Here is an 18,094-nt window from a genome sequence, read left to right on the forward strand (position 1 = left end):
TAAAATAGCAACAATGTATTCAAAAGAACATGAAGTGTTTCCATCTAGAAGTGAAAATTAGCATCAGCCGTTGTAATCAAAATATTCAAGCAGCAGCGTACAAATCCTCAAGGGACGTGCAGAACAAAACAATATGAGAGTCATGTTCTGTATGAACTTAGACTAAAAGCTTGATCGAATATGTGATGTCATGGCCCTGGGTGTGTTATTACTTCACCACCTTTGTCACTGAAAACTAATGTTAGAAAGTGTGTTATTTCACCTTTTCACCAATAAATAATCGCAAATTGTTGAATATATCTTCAATTGTCCCAGAATCACCATGGCTCACAGCGTAGCCCGGATGTAAGACAGTGTAACTTGCAACAACATCTGCAGGTCTACAGGTACAGTTAGTTAGCTTGTAATGAGCAGGAACATTTGTCCTGGTTGAAGTTTCAGTTCAGTTAGTTTCCTGTTTTATTCTGTAGTTTTTACTCCACATGGGTTCATTTCCTGTCTTTGTCTGATTTCCCTCCAGTTCTGATTGCTTGCCCCGCCCTGACTGTTTTCACCTGTTAACCCCCCTGTGTATTCCCTCCTCTGTTTCCTCTGGGTTTCCTGTGATCCATGTTCCTTGTGTTCCTTCTGTCTTTTGGATTATTCTTTTGGACTCTTTTTACCTGGATTACCAGCCGCCTTTGGTTTCCCTTCTTCATCTCTTTATGAGTAAGTGTATTATTTAAAGTCTTTTTACTCACCTTCATATCCTGTGTGTAGTTGGGTCCTCCATTTTACACACCAAATATGTACGATGCCCAAGTAATTCATAATATGGGACAATCAAAAGAAAATAATGCATCTGTTTTCTCTTTAAGAACAAAGTGTCTCACCAAACTGTTACAATTTTTGGCCAATGCTAAAATACTGCATACTAAAACTGTAAGAGGTTGCAGTTGGAGTGTCCAAAACTGAGAATATGAGAATATGAATATTATTTGAAAGGCAGAAATCTCACAGTGTACCAAAGTAAAAAAAAAAAGATCCACATTTGTTCTTCTGAAAACTCACACAAAGCCCTGCAGATGTGCCTGTCTTTTTATGCTTAATTAAACCACGTTTAACCTGTTGTGTCAGATAGGAAAGGCCTCGCCAATTAAACCATTGGTCATTTGTTGAAATATTTTTGTCAGTCTATGGTATGCTGTGAGTTTGTGTGTGTGTGTGTGTGTGTGTGTGTGTGTGAGAACATGTTCCACCTGCAAGTACTTGCAAGCACTTCATTGTGTTTGATAGTAAAATTGCCCAACAGTTTTGTTGCCAAATTGATTCAGAATCTGCAGGGAAGCCTGGCATCTGATGGTAACATACCTGTCATTGAGAGGTGGAGAAAGTGGGCCATTTTCACTCTTGATTGATGAGACTATTGACAATAGAGATGTTAATTAATCTGCAATCTTAATTAAACCACGTTTAACCTGTTGTGTCAGATAGGAAAGGCCTCGCCAATTAAATCATTGGTCATTTGTTGAAATATTTTGCGGTTGTACTGTATTCACAAGGACTGTAGAATCTGGACTGGACTGAATATTTGTTAAAATCTATATACTACATCCAGTGACACAGGTGGAAATACCATGACATTATACTCTTCTAGAAAGACTTGGGGGAGGCAACAGGGTATACTGCATATGCCTGTGGAAACTTACTTCAACACCTGAGTTTACATCCCAACTTTTATCCATGATTTGACCTTTCTTTTACTTTAACCAAGCAGTTGTAGTTGCCAACTAAAATAAACCTTAACCTGCTGATCTGAAAAAGCAGATGGGTGCAGTTTGTTCAACTCTTAAATGTATTGTTTTGGAAACAACTGACAGAGCATTTATTTTGTTGTTTAGGTGTGAGAATATGTTGTTCACAACTCAGGCCACATTGAATGGAAGAATAGTTTGTGAAAAATTCTGTGCTCAAAATGTCACCTGCCTTGCTGTTTATACCTTTTTTACACCACAGCACACAACAGCCTTCGGTGTGCATGCAGACCGTAACTTCATGTCTTTTTATTCTATCAGGCATACATCAGAAAGACTCGCTGTTGCATTTATTTGTGGCCAGAAGCCCTGCTAGCTATATTTCAGGGCAGATTGTTTTGGTCAATAGTGATGAAGGCATTTCCTATCATTTTCACAATCTCTCAGTGTCATACACTTTAACTTGTTATTTCAGTTTTCACTTTGTAGGCTAGCATATTGACTTTTATGACATTTTTAGAATGAGTTTTGTGTGGCTTTTGTATTTAGACCACCAGCAAGGAAAGATTAGAGGGTTTAATTCAAGTGATTTAGTCTGGCCCACAGACAATCATTTCTTTGCTAGTCATTATGGCTTTGCTGCGGTTCCTTTTTGGTTTTCTTATTGTTTGCACTGTGTGAGAGCTTCATCTTCCCTCTGTGGACTACCTGGCTGATTGACATTGACTTCCTCTGGCCTTAATTTGCTTTGATGGCTGGGAGCAGCTGGAGTCAGTCCTGCAAATGCATGAGGATGAACATCACCAGTACCTTTTATAGCCTGCGACAACTTGATGAATGACTCATCCACTTTATCTACAGTTTAACTCAACTGAACATTTTTTTGGTAAAGGATCCACAAAACGATTCATATGCCCGCAGTGTCCCAAAGACATAGTAATTAAGACCGGATGTTTGGTGTCTGTCCAGACTCGCCCAACATGTTGTCAACATCCCGAACCAACATTAAGAGGGTCAGTACTCTTAAGGTAAAGTCAATAGTTTTGGCAGATCATCTTCATTCAGAATAAAGATAAAGAGTATTTTAATTTTCTGCTTGATTTTGGGGTTTTTCTTTTTGCTACAGACACATTTATCACACAATTTATTCAATTTATCACACTTTAGAGGTAGTGCATTAGCTGAGCAGACTTTGCTGGTAATGTTGTTTCCCAATTTGTACCTCTTTTGGAAGTAGTCACTCTTAATCAAGTCAAATCTAAGAGCATGAGTAATTTGTTATTACGCGGCACCAGAATCATTCTGATGCCGATGTTTATCTCCTCAGCGGGAACAGAAAAAAACATATTTTTTTTTCTCTTGTATAACCTGTTTTCAGTATGCAAGGAAAGCAGGGAATCTCAAAAGGAGCGATGGATTTGAAAATACAGTGATACGTGATTATGACTGTGATTGCTTCGTATGGAAAATAATGGCACCTGAGGCAACTGTGATTGTGAACGAGGAGACAGAAGCACGTGGCTGCATATAGATTACAATCAAGGTTGTATTGATTAGAAAATGAAAGCACAAAGTGCTCACAATAGCTACTGCAGTGAAATAATAGACAACACATGAGACATTTCAATTACAGATTTTAAGGTGTCAAAGTTCAAACCGTTTCCTGTTGCAAGGATGATTCAAAAGGACATTATTTGTCACATTTGGCCTACCACAGAGAGTGTGTCACTATCAGCTGCTGGTGAATCATCGGCACTTGGTTTTGCATAAACTGACATGCCTTCTGCAGACTTTACTGTCGTCCCAGATCAGGACCTGACATTTTCAAGCATTCCATCCAGTTCAAGATTGGACACGTCTGCTGCCATTGGCTCTGGCCTTCTTGTTTGCCAGCCTCTTCTTGACAATGTCACTGAATCCATCGTTTCGATCTATGCACTTTAATTGCTGTCCCACTTTAAGTTGATGACAAACTCGCCCTGCCTTTGAGGTGACTTGACCATAAGAACCCCGTGAAGACAGACAGCAACAGTAAATGTGTCAACATGTGTGGGAACACAGGGCAAGCTGCTCACGCTGGCCTTTTCATATGGTAGCACTGCTGACTTGTTCTTGCACTGTCAGCCCAGATAACTTCATTGTCATGCAGAACTGCTCATCTTTGCTTGCCTCCCATTTAGTCTGACATTGGAGGGAGAGAGAGGATTTTTTATTTAGTTTTTTTTTTTGGTCTCCTAAGGTCAGACTAAAAATGCTGATCTTTTTCTACTTTTGCATTCTGCATTAATGGAGAATGTAAGGACTGTAAATAGTCCATATGACCATATATACCATATTATAATTCATAATTTAATGCAGAGTAACGGTAAACCTTTTAGAGAGATTTCTGAGTGTCATCGTGAGCCGGTGGACACAGACTAAGAGCACAAATGAGCAGATCGACATTTGTTTCATGTTTGTGTTTCAGACTGCACAGATGCAAATGCAGTGGGTGGGAAAGGTTCATTCACCCAGTTAGTGCAGAGTGCAGAATTAGCAATCAGTTCCAGTAATCTTGTAAATGACGTTCACGAATCACGTCGATGATTTCTGCATTGAATTTGAAGGAATACGCACATGTTTTAAGGAAGCACAGCTCACAACGTCACTGCTGTTAAATGAAGCGTGAGAATGTTTGTCAGGCTCTGACTCAGGCTCTGGTGATCACTTTGACGTACTCTTTGAGTTTCAGTGTTAACAGCTGAGGTGCACAATGATGGCTTTTGACGGGAAATGCATTTGTTGTTATGCTTAGAATTTTTTACAGAGATTAAAAACACAGCAGTCAACACAGTCATCTTTCATACAAGATTTTAAACTAACGCAAAACCTCTTGTGTGTTAGTGTCAGGTACATTTTGAAGAAACATACACACTTTTGCAAATATAAGAATTATGGAATTTTATTTTACAATGGCTTCATCAGAACATGAAAAGAGCTCTGCACAGCTACAGTATCTAATAACAAATAAATGTAATTTATCTTCCCCATCACATCATCTTTCTCTCTTCAGTGGGGAGAAACTTCTCTCACATGCCACTCGTGTGCAATAGAGGGTCAACAAAAAATTGGAGGCCAAGCGTATGGCGCAATACACCAGAGTGAACGAGTTCAACTACTGCAGGAGGAAATGGCAGCACATGTAGCACATCTTTTACTCCCCGGATCAATTTCTTCTTGTTCTATCTTCATTTGACCTTTGTCTCTGGCTCTGGTAATCAACTTTCCAGGACTTTTTGTTGTTTATTGTCAGTCTCTGCCCCAAGTCCAGTGTCAAAATCTGATTCCTCAGGCTCTTTCGCTTCTTTGTTTCCCTTGTCATGTTTGTCTCCTTGGTGTAGCTCTGGGAGATCTGACCATTAGTATTATTATCAGTACAATGATTAGCTATTCAAAGCACAGCACAAGTGGCTCATAGTCAGTAGATCCTTCTGGAACTTGTAGAGCTAACTTTGTGCAGTCTGTGTTAGGCGTTATCAGTCCCATTAGGTCAGTCCCTGCTATCTGTCAGGTGATATATGGTAAAAAAATAAAAACTTCTGGAAATGTGAAGATGAGCATTGCATACAAATTCACCTCGAAACAGTAATTTTAATGATTTCCAGCAAGTTATTTTTATTTCTAAACACTAAAAATGTCTATAATTAGGCTATTACAGCAATGTGGCAATGAGTTTTTGGTCCCCCTGCTGCGCATACATCCGTAATTATTTGTAAATGATAAAACTGTCTGTAGGCAGAAGGAGGAAAAGTCCCATTGGGAAATTCACTGAATTAAAGCTGCACAACAGGCTCTTCCGCAGCTCCGGAGGTGCCATTTGGCTCACTGGCCAGGCCTAATCTGATTTAGCTCCGCCTGCTCCTTACGTTTGGTGTGTCTGCCACCGGTGCCTGTCGAGAACATGTATCACACTGGGCAAGAAACAAGTCGAGTCACTGACACGACACCATCTGCACATGCAGGTAGCAATCTGTGCTGTCCCTTTCCTGTTCTGGCCTGCAATCAGTGTCTCCAACACACTGCTTATTGATTCAAATCTGCTGTGGTTTCTAAAAAAGACTGCTAGCAGTTATATGGATGGAGACTTCTATTTTATTTCTTTCTATAAGCTGTGGAGGTACATGCCAAGAAAAGGTGGAAGTGAAAATGCAGTTAATTGTATTTTTATGGCATATTGATTCAGTGTACTGTCATAGTCAATGACGATGATTAAATTATCATTTTTATTGGGGATTAATCTAGAAAAAGAGAGAGCGAGACAGACAGAGCTGCTGGCAGAGTTGAATATTTTCAACTTGTGTGAATAAACTTAGCACTGATTTTGTACTTACATATTCATGTTTGGCATCAATTCAAGGGATTGTTTTTTACCAGACATTATGACTTGTCTTAAATATGTTGGACTTTGACCGTTTTTTTTTGGTCAAAAAAAAAAAATAATAAAAAAAATGACAGTAATTACCGGATAACAGAAACTCTGAACATTAATGTGACCTAAAATTCAAGCTATTAACTTCTCACTATTGTTTATTCTTCTGTTTCTGTCTCTAAGGTGAGGAAGAGAATAGGAACTTAATTAGCTTAGATATTAAAAATAACTGGAGAAAATCAAAGAGGATGTAGTGGTAAAGTAAAGGACAGGTCCAATGTTCAACAAATTGTAAACTCATAGAAAGGCAAGTAAACCCTGTATTGCACTTTAAACAGGTATGCAAAGTGGAACTATGAGCATTTAAAAATAATATAGTCAAAAGGGCTAATAAAACATATTAACAGCCACAGCCACTTGGCTGAAATAAACTTTGCATTCTTTCAAACCAGTTATTCAGATTACTTTTTTGAAAGACAGTGTTTTAAACTCACTTCTGTCACTCAACATCTACTATATACTATTAGAATGAATTTCATTAAGTGGATTATATTCAGGTTTAAAGTGCCCAGTTTAGAAATCCAAATTTCAATTCCCATATTTCAGAGAAGAGACTGGATGATTCATTTTCATAAAATCTGCAACCATTAAAACTGACTGATTATTAAATTACCTTAATAGATCCAAGAATCAAGTGCTGAAGTATGACTGTTACTCTTACATGCTCTTACATTTTGTGGTTCTTCTGCTGCAAACTGTTAGTTTAACTAAAGCTAAATTACAGTGCTTCAAATGGTTTCAGTCTAAGAAAAAATAAGTGTTCAAATACAATGCTGGTGCTATCTACTGGTCAGTACATACGCGCACCATTATATCGATGTATATAAAAAGCAGGCATGTTGGCGATAAAGCTGTTTGAATGTCTTGGATGTGAGAACAGTTCAGCTGATGCCAGCTGGGTAAAACAAATACGGCTGCATGGTCCTGAACACAACACATGAAGGCCAAAGAGGAGACCATCTGACAGGCTACACGTCTGACTGGCATGCATTACACGGATCCCAGAAGCTTCCTCAGGAGATGCAGTTCAAACGGCCTCAGTGAGCAAGTTCTGCACGACTGCCCAGCAGAACACGGGTTGTGCATGAAAGCGGTGTGAGACTGGGAACTTAATATCTTTCGCTCTGCCGAGCTGCTTTAATAGAAGCTGTCCATCCTGACCAGAATAAAAGACAGAAAACAACAAAATATGCTCTGTGTTCTAATTTAATTGCGGTCACGTTTTGTTTGTTTATATTTACAAAAACTCGTAAACTGAAGTCACTTGGATGCTTTTCTGGGGGCAAGCAAAGGTCACGTAACAGAGACATGTCCTCACGCAAGAGTAAGTTGACTGTTGTCTCTGCAGACTCAAATTTCCATACAAGCAGAAATTGCTTTGGTAATGGACGGACTTGTACAATAAATGTCGAATAAAATCCCCTGTCGGGTTTGTTCTAAAATATGAATGACTTTTCTAATGTGTGATATGATTTCATGTTATTGGAGGCACAAGGTGAAATAAATGATTATTGTTCAAAGCTAAGACAATTTTTCTGACCTTCATTGCAATAAATTAAACATCATGGCTGGGCAAGAGGATAAGAAACAGAGGTGACATCACAGCACATCATCCAGGCTGGCGCCATCACTGCGTCTTTGGCTGTTTCACTGGGGGAGATCAAAGACGTGGCATGCGTTCAGTTTTTATCTTGGCAACAACGAGTTTGTGGCAAAGACGGGGCATTATTGCAGTTTGTACCGCCATGTTTTATTTACACACTGATGAAAAGTCAGCGCACTTCTGTGAAACACAAGCTTCAAGACATGGCACTATTAATGTGTTATGTGGCACCCACACAAGTAAGCATTAATATCTAAAATTCTCCAGGCAGCTTTAAGTGAAGGGACGACATGAACATACCTGCTGGTAAAAAGTCAATAAGAGCTCTGTGAACACTCTTTCCATACATTATGTACATGCTTACATACTATCTGTCTGTTCCACCTTAGGCGTTGACATAATATAACAATTACAAAGAAAAGTAAATAAGAGACATCCAACAACATGTCATTAAAGATTACTAAATCCCCAAACCACAGGTGGTGTGTAGAAGACATTTGTAATTTGACAAGTCCTCAACAGGGATTAATATCATCATCTTACTGTAAATGTGACACAGGAGAGTTTTCACAGAGAGACAGAAGGATATATTTGCATTCTCTGTCTGAATGTCTTTGGATGCTTTGAGATGCTCTCATGTGCACCACATACCATATTAGTATTTTATGCTGCTGCCGGAAGTATTGCTGTTTCCATAACTCAGGAGAAAAGTACAAAAACTGATTTACTTTGAAGCATTTGAAGAGATTTGAATATCGATGACCAGTCGTCAACACTGATCTTACACTGCACTTATCCAAGTAATATCGTCAAGTAGGGGTCATTCACCATGGCCCATTTTTAATTGGGTCGGGGCAATGTTTTACAGGTGCAGTGGAACAAGCAGTATGGTTGATGTTGTTGACAGTAATCTGTTCTGGGTATAAAAATGTTCACTTGAACTTAGTTTTAAGATCATTTCACATGATGTGTTTACAGGTGATTCATAGAAGATGTTGAACAAAGAAAAAAAATTAAAAACATGCTAAAGTAAGTTCCACGAATCCCTTTTGTAACTCACCCACCTGTGATATACATCTTAAATCCCTTAAATAACTTACCTTGCAGTTTGCTCTTTAATATTGCCAACACAAGTAGGGATTTACTCAGAAACTGCTGTGGATCAAAAGAGAAAATTAAACATTTAAACTTTAAACAAGTTCCCAGCAGAGGTGGAGAACTGCAATACGCCGACATAACCAGCAGGAAAATCATTTACTTCAAGTCGAGACAGAGAAATCCAAATATTTTCCTATATATTTCCTATTATAGTCCTACACAAGACTAGAAGACACAAGACTGATCAAAACTGATCAAATTCCATTTTATAAATAACACCCCTGATCAAATATGTTAATAGCAATAGCACAGTATTGTTGGTACTTTGGTTACTCAGTACCTCAGGAGCTTATGGGAGTTTGATATAAAATATGAAGGTGACTGAATATTTTGTTTATGTTAAATGCCAGTGAATCACACCATCATAGTATTTTAGCATCTACACTTGCAAATCACATGTGGCCATTTTGGAATATACACTGACAAATGACCTTTTGGTTGCCCGAGAGTCTGAAGGGCTCGTTGGTCGTGTGGTGATGGGCCAGGAATTTTCTAACCCTCTCAGTGAGAGGATTTAAACTTGCTTTTCAGTTGTCTTTCTCTGTGGGTAAGAGCCACTCTGATTTACGTCCATATTGATCCAATCTGTTTTCCTGTTGGCTGCCAGCCTGTTCAGGACAGTTAAGGTGAAGCTGAGGTTTTGTGGAGTCTGTGCCATTTAAGATGGTATCCATGTCCCAGTCTTTAAGCATATTATCCTGTTTCTTTTCGCTTGAAAACACACTAACCACTGCAAAGTCACAAGGGTGAGAGACATAGAGAAGGAGGGAGTGAGACATGCAGTACAATTGCTGAGAAGTTGTTGTCGTGATTCACTTTGAGCATTTGAAAGTGACAGATGCCTGTGTCCATCACATACAGGGAGACCAACATTCAGACTGGCTGGACACACAGAGACAGGTTGCAGTGTCAAAAGGGCTTCAGACAAAGACAGCCAGACATGACTTTACCATTTTTGTGACTGCCCTTTAAAATGACCTCATGAGAAACCGTACAACAAAGACTTTGCAATATGTCATTATTATTTACACTGTAATTCACAAAGTCAAAAGGACTTTAAAGTGATATTTCTCTTTGGTGGGCCATTTTGTATTTTACAGAAAGCACACATTGAAGTTCAGGTTGAGTCAACTTAATATAAGCTTCCTTCCCTCTTTTATTACCTCTGACATTCAGATACTCTTCTACAGCTCTTAAAATTGGTATGTGTCAAAGAGTGAAATTACTTATTGAACAGGTAAGATTCAGGGGACTGAATTAAATCATATTGACTGGGTGTACTTTTTGTATTGAGTGAGAGTCCTCAGAATGGACAGGGAAAAAGTCTCCTGAATATGGAGCTAGTTTTATCCAAATAAGAAAAATCAAACAAAAGCTCATGCAATACAGCCTCAGCTAGACTGTGATTTGTCAACCTCGTCTCCAAGAAATTACACTTATATGCTGCTGCTATTTTTTTTTCTTTTTGTTAACAGCATTTTAAGAGCAAACACAATTCCTGCATGTTTTTCTAGGTAAGGGTAGTCAAATTCTAAGGGTCAGGACTTTGACACCAGAGACGGAAGCTTTGCATCCTGTGTTGCAAGTGTCGTTTGGTTTGTGTGACAAACCGCGTTGGGTTAATGTTCAGAAATGGTCAAGGTAACATAAATAAAGTAAGCACATATGGCTCTATTTAAAGGATCTATACTGCTTGATCTATAGGGAGTGGTGCAAGTGCATTTAGGGTGCGTACTGGGTGCAGTAACATGCAAAGTGCACAGAGATTGTATTTAGTGTCTTAATTACTCATTAGTGTGTTTTGTGTGTTAATTGCACCAATCAGATTGTTATCTCCCATGAGAGTTGACAAGTTGAAGAGGCAAATGTTTTACATTGTAAGGTTGGTATTGTATTGAAGGGATGCTGATACTTTTGGTAAAACTTGTCAAATACATAAATTACCTTTTGTTTATTTAATTATGTGAATGGTGACTGTAACTCTTACAATATTACATTTTTTTACAAATGTTTCCTAATGCAAATTAGTGATGTATTTCCAGAAGACAGGATTTTAGGGAGACATTTTTGGATACAAATCAATTTAGTCTGCATTTCACATTTGAGCTCTTTGTCATACTTTGTGTTGATAAGAGTAAGACATCATGCCAAAGTGCCATATTATTGTAATGACTTTGCAGTGAACCTAGCAGTTTTTCCTGTTTGAATTCTCTCTTCTGTAAGACAGATCGTCTCCCCCAGCAAGGAAACACAGTTGGAGAGCCCTGAGAAAATACATTAACACAAAGCCACTGCATGGCACAAAACAGAATGATGGATGGACTGTGAGATAGCAGCCTGTAAATGAGCAGATAGGCCTCTGGTAAATGGAAAGAGAAAGAGCATGAGACCAAAGTGAATAAAGATGGCATCACAAAATATGTGGGTCATCCAGCCTGCAGTGAGCTGTCCCTCAGGCATGCACCCTGATAGAAGACTTTGAACAACTTTAAAGATGGATGTCGCAATGAAGACAGCAGACTTGGCTCACACAAAATGTTGAGGGATCTATTTCAGATAGTTCAGAGGGAATTAAGATGGAAGCAGGGAGGTCCTGGCTAGACTTGCCATCTCTTGAAAGAGTGCTGATCTGAGATTATTGGCCAGGTCTTCCCAGCACCCCATTTAAAGTGATTCAAAGGGCAAAAGCGGATTTTGAGTCAGGTTGCTTGTTAAACAGCCTTTCAATAAGAGAAAACCAAATTTCTAAGAGAAAGTACAAAGAAGGAGGGTTAAGTAACTGCCCAATATCACAATGCTTGCTGGCAATGGTCTGATTAGATCTGTTAACATTTAATTTGTGATAATTTGTCTCTTGGTTCATTCAGTGTTATGTGCTAAGTGAAGAGTGTAATGCAAGGAATCGATCAATGCAATATCCCCAGACAGCCATATTTTGCAATTTACGCTTGCAATTGCAAATGTTCCAAGAAGAGTTTCAGATGTCACGATGTTTAATACATTACTGTGAAAGATGTTTAAGCATAATTGCATGTTGGATCTTATTTTCACAGTTTTACAATCATTTCCATTATCTGTGATTGAGACCAGAAAAATAAATTACTTGATTGGAGACAATGAGCCTACAAGGACTCAAAACAGTTTTGAAAGTTATGCCGTAGGACATTTTTAATAAAATCAGACAGTTTTGCACAACCCAGTAAGCTCAACCACTTATTTGCTCAACCCTATCCTCATATAGAAAGTTACTGAATAATATACTGAACTGAGATCAGGAACAATATTTTTGGAAACATTTCGCTGCAGGAGCTTTCTAAAATATTGTGATTTTGGCTCCAAAAAAGCCCAAATTTATTGTTGGTCTGTGACAACACATGAAATTAGATGTGTTACACTCCCAGCTACCACCATGACGTCCACTTCTTTCTCCCCCTCCAAATCAGCAAGCCCTCCACATAAAAGAATAAAATACAACCTTGACTTCAAATTGTGCTAAACAAAACAGACTGTGATAATTTCTGAATCCTTTTCAACATATACTCAATTTGAAGCAGTACAAAGAAGAAAATTAACATTATGCATCATCAACTTCACTGATTTTGTAAAACGATTAAAAAGGTTTTAGAATCCCCTCTTTGAAGCAAGTTTGATGGTAACATGATAGTATCACAAAACAGCTCAAAAGCCTCAGTTGTTCACAAGCAAGGATGGAGTGAGGTTCAGCACTTTGTGAAATAAATGATTGTTTAAAAGATATTACTACATGGGTTCAGGGTCATGTAAAATAAAATCTTCAACATACTTGGTTGATTGCATTCTGTTTTCATTTATGTTTTATACAGCCAACAACTCAGTCATGATCATCACTTAGTTTGCGCTGAGATAACTGCTAAAGTTAGGGGATATTAATTGCCATGATTACAATTAGGGAATGACACAGTTAGGGAAAATTAATATCTGGAATGAATCTATTATACATCATTACATCAGAAACTTCTCTAGGAACATTTGAAGTTGCAAGAGAAAATTGCAAAATGTAGCTGTGAGGATCTTGCATTGACTGATTCATTGCATAACAGTCTTCATTTCCAACATAAAAGTGAAAGAAGCAGGAGAAAAGCAAACATTATCTGGTTATATATCACAACATCTGTCAACATGATTCAAATTGTGGTCTCATTTGTTCATAAGTTGTTTGGTTTACTCATCTGTCTACCTCACATTACTTCCTCTCCCACTTTGTTGTGTTGTAAAAATTACCACACTGTCTCCACCTTAACTCCTGATGCAAAAGAGTCACAATAACTCCAAACTCCAGGCGTTTTTTCCCCCCTTTTCAACAACCAGCATTGGTTTATGACATTCCTTTCCATTTATGTTGTGCTGGCTTAATTAACAAAATGGCTCAATCTGAATTTTCATCCCAAACAAAGCTACCATATCAGATCGGAGCATCTTTGGAGATACATAATAAGACATACAGCAGTTTGGAGATAGACCAACTCCCCATGCAAAATGCTGAAATGCTGTTCAAACAAAAGCAATCTCTACTTTTGGATTCATGGTGTGTCAACGTCTCCAGAGATGTGGCAGCTTGTGAAAGGTGCAGCTTGTCACACAGCTTGAACAAAAGGCCCGATTCTGAATTCGGGGCTCGTTCGCTGAAACTGATAAGGTTTTTTGCCCCATGACAAAGTCCTAATGGAAAGTCATGCCTGTCAACTGGCAGATGGTGAATGTGTTACACATGTCCCTTTTCCATAATAACCAGTGTTGTTAACAGCAGAGCAAAGGAGTTGCCTCTCCAGCTAAGACTGGGGTCGATTCAATTGTGTTAAAGAAAGAATGCAATTTATGACAAAGAGAATGTTGCAATTGCTAGAAACTGCTTATTTTCTCTTTTTCTCACCAGCCTAAGACAAAAATATGCCAATAAAATCGGCAAATATATATATATTTTTTTTTTTTGGAAAAACAAAACAATTTAATGCATTCCAATCCCATTTTGTATCAAATCACATCTTTTCCCACCTTATCACAGGGCTGAGATGCAAAGCTGTAAGAACACAAAATCGTATGAAAAGGTCCCATTTATATTAATCTCAAAGTAATCACAGAACATTAGCTAGGCGTCTAATTACGGAAACCCTGAAGGACTTTTTAAATGACCTGCTCTCTAGGGGTTCAGCTAACCTGCAGTAAACCATCTCTATTGCAATCTCAATACATTACATGAGGGTCCCATGATAATACAATCATTAATAGTTGGAGATTCATTAATCAAGGTCTTTGTGCTCCTAGGAGAACCTTGAGGCCTTTTCATAATTATGACTCCATATTTGCAAAGCCTAGAATTGAGGCCACAGATTTTGTGTTTGAGAGTTTATGTCTTCATGTTGGTGAATTAATTTCAATTAACAACTTTTTAAAAATGACATGTTTTGACTAAACTTGTTCTGAGATGAAGGTCAAGTGGAGATGTGAGCAGTGAACGGGGTCAGCTTTAGCCAACTCACGTTACATTGTCCTGTCATGGCTGTCGTTGGCCTGCAATGTTTTTCTCACATTTGTATTTGAAAAAGAACTTTGCCGTTGACAAACTGATTAAAGAAATCTCTTCATTTAGAATTGTGCGGATTAATAAAGTTTTTCTTATGAAATGTACGTAACGGTCATTGCTCATGTAGCATCACATTTTAGCTTTCAGTGACCTCTGCAAACAAAGACTGTAATCAGTACACTGGAATTCAATTAAAGCTGGGTCTCCAGACACTAAGTGGTGCCCATAGTTCAGATGGTTAGACATGAAGAACTGAAATAAAACTGTGACTCTTGCAGCCTCTCTGACACGGCACTGAGAGGAACAAGCAAACACAGAGTAAAGAGATCAGAGGCGACTGACCATGCAGCCTTCAGTCTGGTCCCTGCAGAACTTTTGAACCCTTTTCAAATGAGGGTACATCTCTCAGAGCTCATCCCTCTCTTGTCGTCTTTGTTTATTCTCTCCTTCCCTAGAGGCCAGTTTAAATGTCACGGACAGGATTGCAAGATGAGGTCTGTGTTGAGGTCACCGTCGTCGCCTCAAGAAAGTGCAGTGATAAGTTTGGCTCGAGAAATGAGAGTTGATAGTGAGTGAACTCAAAGACTGCAGCCATGGTCAACTTTCAGCTTGTGTAGATCGCGAATGCTGCAAAAATGTCAAAACATTGACACTGAGGCAAGCTTATTAGGGACGACAAGATAATGTGAAAAAGAAATGTTTGTTTGCCTTTTGTTTGACTGCAGAGCTGTTTCAATCCAACTGTCAGACAAATCTGGAGCAAACTCTTGAAATGTTACAGAAGATGAGTGAAAAATTTCAACTAACTGTGCGCAGCAAGAAAAAAAAAGAGTTTATTGATAAGAGAGCCAGAGGAAAAAAAAATTAATTTATTAGCTTCTGACATGTTTGTTATTCTGGTGATGCCATATTTTATGCTGGCAAAAGCAGAAAACAACAACAAAAACTGACTAATGGAAAAAGCTGTGAAAACAAACAAGCAGTTTGCTGAGAAACAAGTGAACAAGTGTGCAGCTATAGTGCAAAATATATTGTGAAAAAACAAACAAACAAACAAAAAAACCCTTAATGTGCCATCTTGCAGATCCAAAGAGGGACGCTAATGGTGTCCAGTGCCTATACAGTGCCACAACCAGTGTTTTTTTTTTTTTTTTTTTTTTTTAAATTAATACAATACAGTGTGACTAAAATGGGATTTTAAACTTGAGGAACCCAAAATTGTAGCGCCAGTTGTGGTTAGCATCATATGCATGTGGGACTGATAAAGACTTGATAAAGCTGTTTTTAGATTTATACTTGAACTCAGACTTAAGATCTTTTTACAGTGTGTCTTTTTTGTTCAATTCATAAAAGATGTTGAGCATAAAAAAAAAAAAACTGGCTTGAGCAGGTTTTAAGAATCCCATTTGTGACATTCTGTCAGCCTCCATTAATTTTTTTTAATGTACTTTTATTAATCCCAAGCTGAGAAATTACTTCTCTGCATTTAACCCATCACTGATTGAAACACACACACACATATATGCATACTGTGCCCCGTATGTCTGAAAGTTCATGATCAAACAGGGCTTTCAGAAAAGCAGTCATAAAACACAAAACGTCTTAAGTGTTAATTCACACAGTCGCAGTCAGTTCCTATACAAGTGAACAGGATAACCTTATACATGAAAAGGCATTGAGGAAGCCATTGTGGCTCTGAATGAAAAGACATACAAAGTCATAAGAGCTGTAGGGTTTGACCTTTAAGGAGTCTTAGGATGAGGAGCCATGATATTTTTTCTTCACACAGCAGCCGTCTGCTGGAATGCCAGCCAGTGGCTGTGAGGAGACAGATAGCTGCCGTTTTTCCACCAGAGATGGGGAGAAAAACGGCAGGAGAGGATAGCTCCGTCCAATCTGCCTTGCCCTTAAGACTTTGCCGGTCCCCGCTGATGAATTTAGCTGTTATCAAAGGTGAGGGGTCTGCTGAGCGAGGTCTTAAATGAGGGACAGGGGAGGAGAGATTGGGCGTTGGGTGGCCAATATTTGGAGCGGAATGGCTGGAGGGAAATAAAACCCTGGCAGAGCAACCACGCCCAGATAATCTTATTCCAATAATTGGATTTCCTGGAGAGTTCTTAGTTATGTTTGGGGGTGAAAGAACAGAGTAAAAAATCTGTAAACCATGATCCTTAATCTGTGTAAACCTACTGATTACCACTGAAGAAGACATCACTTTTTTGGACATTTCAAGCTTCTTGAACAATAGAAGTTCAATCATTGTCCACATTCAGGTTGGTTGTGTCATTAATGTGCTTTTATTCGAAGCCATCATGTTGACATACAAGTTCTCTATAGATTTTTAATAAGCTAGTCCATTCGCAAACAGCGTGAAGTTGATTTGTCGCCACCTTCCTGCTCCTCAAGGGCTCACTTGTTTTTTTGTACAATGGCCAGTGTCAATATGTCTTTCCCTCAACTCACAGTATCATAGTCTATTCCATGCTGCTTATGTCAGTATTTAAAATAAATGTGAGTGATCAACAGAAAGAAAACGATGATGAACGGGGCTGGTACAGGCTTGTTATCACAACACAATCTGTTTAACAACACCAAACATTCCACTGACCTTTTGTTTTCTTTTTCTGTTCCTGTTCTTGCTGCTGGTGGTTGTGGCAGATTTACTTCAATAAACAAATGCCTGTGTGCTGATCACCTTAATGAATAACATTCATCGTTAAACTTAGCAGTGTGTCATAAAATAGTTTTTATTGTGACTGTGAAGAAGCTCTGTCATTACCAGGAGCCCATTTTACTTTGTATATACTCTTTGTTTACTTCTTTTATGTGTGTTTTAGTCATAGTTCCTTTGTGTGTTGACTAATGTAAGGTTTTACTTGTCAGAAGAGAGACTGTCTCAACTGTCATGCTTTAACTGTAAAAAAAAAAGACCTTAAACTGTCAAACAGTCACAATGTGCATGATCTGAAAACTTGTGACTTTTGTTGCCACTGGCACAAACACACTGTACAAGACAGCAATGTATGCTGTTCCTCCATTATACTGCCATGTAATCCACGAGGGTTCACTGAGGTTAATGGTCTGAAACCAACACACACTGCTCCGGCTTTCTACTGGATTTGCTAACTTTCCTGTAAATAAACTTTTTTGAAAGCTCTTCATTTTACATGCTGCAATTTTACAGGTACTGAATAATTAGCAGCTAATGCTTACAACTGAAAATGATAGTCAGTTAATGACTGAAGAGAGAATAATTCTAATCCCCCCCCCACTTCCTTACATGCCACTAACCCACCCACACAGATCTGAGTAAATCAGTCCCACACCTACAAGGTGATGGCATGGCTCTGCTCACTTAATCCTACTAGAGATATGGGCTGTTAATCAGTGCGTGTGTTTCATCGAATCAGCAGTTAATATTGTCCCTGGTGGGTGGCTGCACCACCTGTGCTGTCGTAATTCACACCAGCAGCACGACGCAGGCATTGGCTACTCTGCTGCTGCAGGTTGACCCATAAAGATCTGCAGGGGGATGGTTGGAGTGAAGAGATCTATGGTCCGGTCTTCGGCAC

At 38.7% G+C, this 18,094-nt stretch overlaps 1 protein-coding gene across 7 annotated transcripts in view; it reads left to right on the forward strand.

Moving 5' to 3' along the window:
- Positions 1–346: 346 nt before the first annotated feature.
- lingo1a (leucine rich repeat and Ig domain containing 1a) overlaps positions 347–18,094 on the forward strand; it is a 238,998-nt gene continuing 221,250 nt past the window's right edge. For 3 of the 7 annotated variants that reach the window (XM_046393823.1, XM_046393822.1, XM_046393824.1), the window contains exon 1: positions 367–708. The gene's annotated coding sequence lies outside the window, so the exon portion shown is untranslated. Of the gene's footprint in view, positions 709–18,094 lie in introns of all 7 variants that reach the window. The other 4 variants (XR_006843793.1, XR_006843794.1, XR_006843795.1 and 1 more) reach the window with 3 other exon arrangements.

Source organism: Scatophagus argus, chromosome 7 (assembly GCF_020382885.2).
Source record: "Scatophagus argus isolate fScaArg1 chromosome 7, fScaArg1.pri, whole genome shotgun sequence".
Taxonomy (NCBI): Eukaryota; Metazoa; Chordata; class Actinopteri; family Scatophagidae; genus Scatophagus; species Scatophagus argus.